We start from the raw sequence: 7,649 nt of genomic DNA on the forward strand, positions 1-7,649 counted from the left end.
GAGCCTGGAACCCCTCAGGTTTATTTGCATAATTTTCAAAGCCATTTTTTGCTAAAAACAAGGGTAGAAGCAGCTAAAAGAAGAGCGGATCCTGCCAGAGGGGGCACACACCAGTATGTCAGTGTGCTTGGTTTACAATCCTTCATCCTGGTGGTAGATGTCCTTTAAAGGGGTTTTCTAAAAACCACAGCTTATTCCATTTTCACAAGGAAGGATGTAAGTTGCAGGCCCTTCTGCTGAGACTCCCCAGCTTGTCACTAGAATGGGATCCCTTGTACCCTGTCTCAATAGAGTGACAGTCACCGCACTTCATGAAGGGTGCTGCCCTCGGCTGTTCTCTGGTGGTCCCATAGTGTGGACTATAACTTTCCTACGACAGTAGACTTAGGATTGGTGGCGGTGCCCACTGATCTACAACATATACTCCATCTTTCCCCTTTATCTTCTATATACCCACAAAAACTTTCTAAAATACAACAAATGCACCAATGACAGCGTTTAGCTGCAGCAGTCACATGAACATACGCTGTGGCATCAGAGTGATGGTTGCACTCAGGTGGGTACAGGTTGTCTGTCTATACCCTATCCTGCCTTTGTTAAATTTTCTTAAAGGAAATCTACCACATGGGTGCTGTGCTTCCAGATCAAGTACAATTACATGCTGACGTGTGCCTCCTGAAAGAGGATATGTTCTTTTTTTTGCTTCTAATAGCTTAGTTTTTTAGAAAACTGCCTTTTAAAATTATGCAAATGAGCCTTGGGGGCTCCGGGCTACATCACAGGAGCCGCTTCTGGCTTTATCATCTACTAATTATTCACGCCTTCATTCTAAATTTCTGCAAAACTGCTCCCTCCTCAGCCAGAGAGCCCAATGGAGGTGTGAATAATTAGTAGCGGACAATGGAGTTAGAAGGAGCTTCTGTGATGTAGCCAGGAGGCCCTGAGGCTCAGTTGCATAATTTTAAGTTTCCTTATAGGACACTACCATCAGGATCAATAATTGTAAACCAAGCACACTTACAAGCTGGTGTGTGCCCCCTCTGGCACAATCCGCTCTTCTTTTATCATCATATGTCCTGGTTTTTTAAGAAAAAAAGGCTTTTAAAATTTTGCAAATGAGCCTTAGGGGCTCTAGGCCGCATAGGTGTTAATGAGCCCTGGAGCTCCTCAGGCTCATTTGCATATATTAAAGTTTTTTTTGTAAAAAACAGGGAATAAGAAGATAACATAAGAGCAGATCATGACTGAGGGAGCAGACACCAACTTGTAAGTGTGCTTGTTTTACAATCCTTCATCCTGGTGGTAGATGTCCTTAAAACTAAGCCTTTAGAAGAAAAAAAGAAGAACAGATCCTATTTCAGGAGGGACACCCCAATGTGTAAGTGTGCTTGGCTTAGAAGCACTGCACCCATGTGGTAGATTTCCTTTAAGAAAATATGACAATGGCAGAATAGGGTATAGAGAAACAACCTGCACCCACACGTTATATATACCCTGCTGCTGGCCACCACTCTGATGGCATTGCATATGATCATGTTTTATCACCTCTCCACAGATTTTGGGGGACAACAGCTGCCCTTTAGTGGTCCTATAATCTCTGAAGGACCTATAGAAATCAACATAGTTCAGGATGATATTGATTTCACTCTTTGGACTGACCTACAGGACGACTTCTCCCCACCTTACAAATCCCAGCAGTCTGATTACCCACATAACTGAGCATTGAGGTTATATAGCCTAAATAAAATATATATATATATTCCCCTCCCCTCTAAGGAGGACTTGTAACTAATTCCGGGAATTCTCCATTGACCAGATAATGTTGTACAGCTATGTTATAAAGTAGCTGAATGTAGTATGGACGTCACTTGGGGGGCGGCTGACGTGTATATTTGGGGTGCAGCGAGTCACTCACTCTAGTTTTCAGGGCTCTGTTTTCATTCCCTTCCTATCTTCAGCCTGTGCTTCCATATTTAGGAATCGGGCTGAGTCTGCTTGGCCGGCACTTCCTTGGAATGTCTATTAATACTTCAAGGAGCCATTTGGTGCCATTTGTCAGCGTCTCCCGTGACAGCAGCTGTACCCTTTTAGCTATACATTTCTTGATGCCACTCTCGAACATGGCAGTGCAGCAGGGATTAAGATTTCTGTTCCCCTATTTTGTACCCAGGCGGATTTGGATGAGTCGATAACAACGGCATTAGGGGCAATGACGGAGAAGGAAGAAATAGGCAATGATGTGGTAGGGCAATGACAAGACGTATGGGAGATGTAAATAACTTTATAACTGGGGGCTCGGGTAACGTGTATGTGGAATCTGTGGGCACTGGCGTCTGAAGCTGGCTGGCTCTATTAAAGGGGTTGTCTCATAAAACCGCACGCTGGGGATATTGTATCCGCATATCAGCTGTGGCCGCCATATTGTCCCCCTGTAGGTATAACCCAGTATTACATGCAGCCACTCTGATGAAAGGCTGACGCTCTTTATTCTGGGACCACCTCTATGAAATCCATTTACTTAAAAGGGGATTTCATATTTGGACCCTCCCTTTAAAGAAAAAAAATGACCCACCTATATAAGGTCCCAAGGGTCCAAAGGACCTGCAAGTGTTCCAGATCTCCGCACATGGCTCCACTCTTCACCTATGGCACTGCCATTTGATTCATGGTCCTCAAACATCGGACTGTATGCCGGAGAATACCGAGGAGTAGCCAAATGGTGGCGCCATCAGCCAAGGCCAAAGGGGGCAGCATAAGACCGGGTTATACCAAGAGTGCGTTATGTTGGGATGGGTATTTGTGGCCTCCTTCCCAGGGCTATTATTGGTCTAGTAGCCATAAAGGAACTTACGACCCCCTATAGGGGTATTCCCATATTAGGTTCTGTAATGGGGGAGAGTCACCAATCTCCAGAATAGAGCTCCCGTACGCCCTGAGTGATGCAGTGACGGGGTCCGTAGAAGTATCCGGAGAAAGCAGTGGGGGGCAGAAGACCTCTGTTTTAGAGACAGGTGTTGGACCTGCATATTTGGCATATCTTGTGGAAGTGCCATAAATGTCCAAGATGGGACTTTTTCCTGTAACCCCTTAACAACCTGCATTGTTTGGGCAGCCACATGTAACATAAATGGTAATTCTGGCATTTGATCGTTCTAAAAGTTCAGAGTTCCGGAATTCTGGGCAGTTGGAGCAGGATGTCCACTGTGTCCTTCTCATGATCATGAGCAGCACCCGTTCAATCTTCAGGATTGCTTGTCCAGGATGGAAATGAGCGCCCCAGGGCATTAAGTATTCCTAAGTCTGGTATCTTTGGATTTTTATGCATTACCCATCTACATATGTAGTAATCAAATGTCCTCTTGGGGATAAATAAAGAGTATTATACTGCACATATGTGTAGTGTACCCAGGGAAGGAGGACCGCCCACTGGACTCTTCACACTAAAAAGAGCTGAGCAATAAAGAATACAATACTGACTTCAGAATCTTTACCAACACAAACATCTACCTGAGGGAGCTCTAAGTTTATATGCTGCATATGTATGTCAAAACTAGAATACACATTTTCATGTAGCACATATATGTATATATTGTATCCCTGAAATCCAGAAACAATTTTTCCCCCAGAAGGCAATGTTTCACCTGCACATATTCGTGTATTATTATTCGATCATTGCATCCAATATTTTCATAAAAACCTGGAATTAATATACCGTAAATGATCAATCATATCAATAAATAGCATATGAGGCAATAATTGAAGGGGTGTTCCCATTTCGGCAAATTAATGTCATTCTTTGTTTTATCAAAAGTTATACAATTCTCCAATATAGTTTCTGTATCAATTCCTTACAGTTTTCTAGATCTCTGCTTGCTGTCATTCTAGAGAAAGCTTCTGGGCGCGTTCACACGTTGCGCTTTAGTTGCGTTTTGATTGCGTTTTAAAACGCATTACACCAACTGAGGAGAGGTGATTTGCCTAATTACATTACTATTTACATTTGTTAACGCTATGTTAACACACGTTTTAACAAAATGCATTGTTAAACGCAAGCGTTAACAGTAATGTAATTAGGCAAATCACCTCATCTCAGCTGTTGTAATGCATTTTAAAACGCAATGAAAACGCAACCAAAGCGCAACGTGTGAACGTTGTGAACCTCTATGTTTACTACTAGTGGACAGAAATCTGTCCATGGTCACACAGGTGCACGGCTCGTTATATCACAGACAGTAATCAGAGCTGTGTGTTATAGCGAGCTGTGCACCTGTGTGACCATGGTCAGATTTCTGTCCACTAGTAGTAAACATAGGAGCTTTCTATAGAATGACAGCAAGCAGAGATCTAGAGAACTGTTAGGAATTGATACAGATGGTATATTGGAAAACTGCATAAATTTTGATAATACAAACAATACTATTCATTTTCTGTAATGGGGACACCCCTTTAATTTATATTTAATTTCTATAAAAAGTGTTATATAATACAATCCCAGGTGATCACAGAATGACGGTAGGAAATCTCCCAATGTATCAGTCTGCACAGCTAAACATTCACCCTCGTCTTTTCACATATTCTTTAAAAACGCATCCTATAACAGCACATGCCTTCTTTCCAATGTTTTTGCAATGCTTTTCATAATGTGACAAAAACAGCATCAGAACGCAGCCTCCGACTACCTGCGGGCGGTTGTGTCCAATCTTAGGCATGAAAAAAAGAATGTTTTGTTCCGTTTTCTCATCCAATTTAAAGGGGTCTGCAGAGTCCTATAAATATTCTTTGGTTAATAAGAAGGTCTAGTTCCCCATATATTTACTATATTAGTCCCTTGTCATTTGCTGTGGTTTAGTCATGTGATGGACCTGCAGGCACACATCTAATGTCACTGTAGACATCACAGCCGGGTCTTGTAATGAGTCAGACAACGGCTGAAGGAAATTGTGAAACCGTGTATTGCACAATGAGGAACTTTTATTTGCTGAAATTATAATACCCCTTTAAGTTGCCTGATACATGAGCCTGACACCTGTATATGTTTTGGTGATTATTTTTAAAACATACATTACAATATATGACTCTTTGATTGCACAGCCTAGCATGACAGATCATGGTAAGTATGTTGTCTGTGATATGTGAGTAGCATACTATAGAGCAAGACATGCTAAGCAGATCTGCAGGAGGAGCAGAGTAGATTGTACATAGTGTCCTATCTGCAGGCAGCATGTTATAGAGCAGGAGGAGCAGAGCAGATTGTACATAATTATAGAGCAGGAGGAGCTGAGCATATTGTATATAATGTCCTCTCTGCAGGCAGAATGTTATAGAGCAGGAGGAGCAGAGCAGATTGTACATAATTATAGAGCAGGAGGAGCTGAGCAGATTGTATATAATGTCCTCTCTGCAGGCAGTATGTTATAGAGCAGAAGTAGCAGAGCAGATTGTACATAGTGTCCTTTCTGAAAGCAGTATGATATAGAGCAGGAGGAGCTGAGCAGATTGTACATATTGTCCTCTCTGCAGGCAGCATGTTATAGAGCAGGAGGAATTTACAGATTATAAATAAAGCTATTTAATATAATGTGTTACGTATTGATTAAACCCCCTGCCTATCCTGGCTATACAAGGATGCTGGCGATCACTGAATAGGAACACACTGGACAGAATGTCAGGTTTCACTGAATCTTTGGAAGCAAATCTATGCATCTTTTGAGGCTCTTAAACGTATATTTGGAGCTTTAAAACCCTGATATCTCCAGGCATAATCTTCGTGATCACTGGGGTCCAGAGAATATAGTACCAGGCTGCAACTCAATTATGGGCCCTATAGGTTCTGCTAAAAACAACCCAAGGTAAAGGGTAAATTGCTTATGGATTAGGTAGGGTGGGCCAGCAGAATAATTTATGTGGTGGCCCCAGTCCCATTGTTTTTCTACTAATACTCCTGGATTCACAGCTATACTACTTAGTACTGCTATATAATGTCCTCCATGCTGCTTCTATATGTGAGAGAGAGAGACATTATTGTAGCCAGTTTCTGCTCACTTCCCACATATATCTACAGGTATTCAATGAAGTGACCTGAAAATGCACAGACACATTCATTGTTTTATTTTCAGATCACAAGGCAATGGAGATGTATCTAATGGAGTTATCAGAGCTGGTATCTAAGGACTCTACATGTGGCTCTTCACTTTGCACTCAGTAAGAAGCTGCAGCAGCCCGCAGCGCTCCTGTGTTACGTGTAGATACTATGAATAGGACGCTCCATTGACAGCCAGAGCCATTTCTTAAAAAGTGCAAGCTCTAGTGGCTTAAGCCGTCCAGAGACTAGAGATCAACTACATCTAAAGGAAATGATTTCTCGTTTCTTCTCACTATCACCAGTCACTGACAATCTGTTCATATTTCCATCTGGATATTTTTGTGTATGTTCCGTCTTTTATTTGGCCAAATTTCCCTTTTTCCCCCATTTTATTGATGTCATCAACCCAAATTACAGGATTGGTTGTCCTTCTGTTGGCTCCCCTACAATGTTATGTCTGTAGCCCGGTTTACATTAGAGCCGAATAAAAAAGCATTAGATTGGATCAGAGTTATCCAAAGATCCTACAATAGTGATACCCCAGGGGTGTGACCAATTTGTCCACAATGAACAGTATCCGATTATTTACTTAACTGTTTTGGAATCCAATAGTTTAAGCCAAAAAATGGTTGATGCAAACTGTAGCCCTGGTGCGACAGTGGTGTAGTGACTTATAAACCTGGTGGTTTAGTGGGTTTTCCTGGTTAACACTATTTATGACCTATCCTAAGTCAGATTCATGGGGGTCCAGCATCCAGCACCTCACAAGTAAGCTGATAACAGAGAGTGGGACAGGAAGCAGCAGGGCTGTGATGTCAGATTTGGGAAGTCGGAGTACATTGTGGTTGATATATCCACAGAAATATCTGTTCTGTTCCTGATCGAAGGCCAGGGACGAACAACACATATACAACATTTGTCACACTGCTCAACTTTAAGGGCCACGGCCGTCATCAGCCCCATAAATGCACAAAAAAAATCACAGCACAAAATGCCACCCCAGAAAACAGTGCTGTGTACAGTTGGGAGTCTGTTCCCTCTGGAATACATATACTGGTTCAGTTTTAATCCCGCATCATGTCATTAGGCTTCCTGAAGGTCATGCTTGATGTCAAGGGAACTAAAAGAGGCGTGGTTTTCCTTATCCCGTCCTGGAAAACTTTGCATATTTTCCCAGAATCCCATAGTGGAGCATCCATGGCTATAAGTCGCCACACACCTACATGATGGTCTTAATTGGCAGTCTCCTTAAGGAGAACTCCTACTTCCCGACCCCAGAACTGATAAATACCACCCCAGAAACCAGGGGAAACAGGGCTGTGGAGTCGGAGTTGGTGACCGTGGTGTTAGAGTCAGAGTCAAAGTTGGTAAAATTTAGGAGTCAGAGTTGGAGTCAGAAGTTCGGCTTACCAACTCCACAGCCCTGGAGTAGTGGAACCCAACCAATCTTATAATAGGGTCCTATTCGAGGGGGGAATATTATCAATATTTTTAGCACAGAAAAACTTTTACATCTTTACCAATCCTCCAAACTATTGTGTATAGTACTGCATCTGTGCACTCTCCC

The sequence above is a fragment of the Engystomops pustulosus genome, chromosome 6 (assembly GCF_040894005.1).
Source record: "Engystomops pustulosus chromosome 6, aEngPut4.maternal, whole genome shotgun sequence".
Taxonomy (NCBI): Eukaryota; Metazoa; Chordata; class Amphibia; order Anura; family Leptodactylidae; genus Engystomops; species Engystomops pustulosus.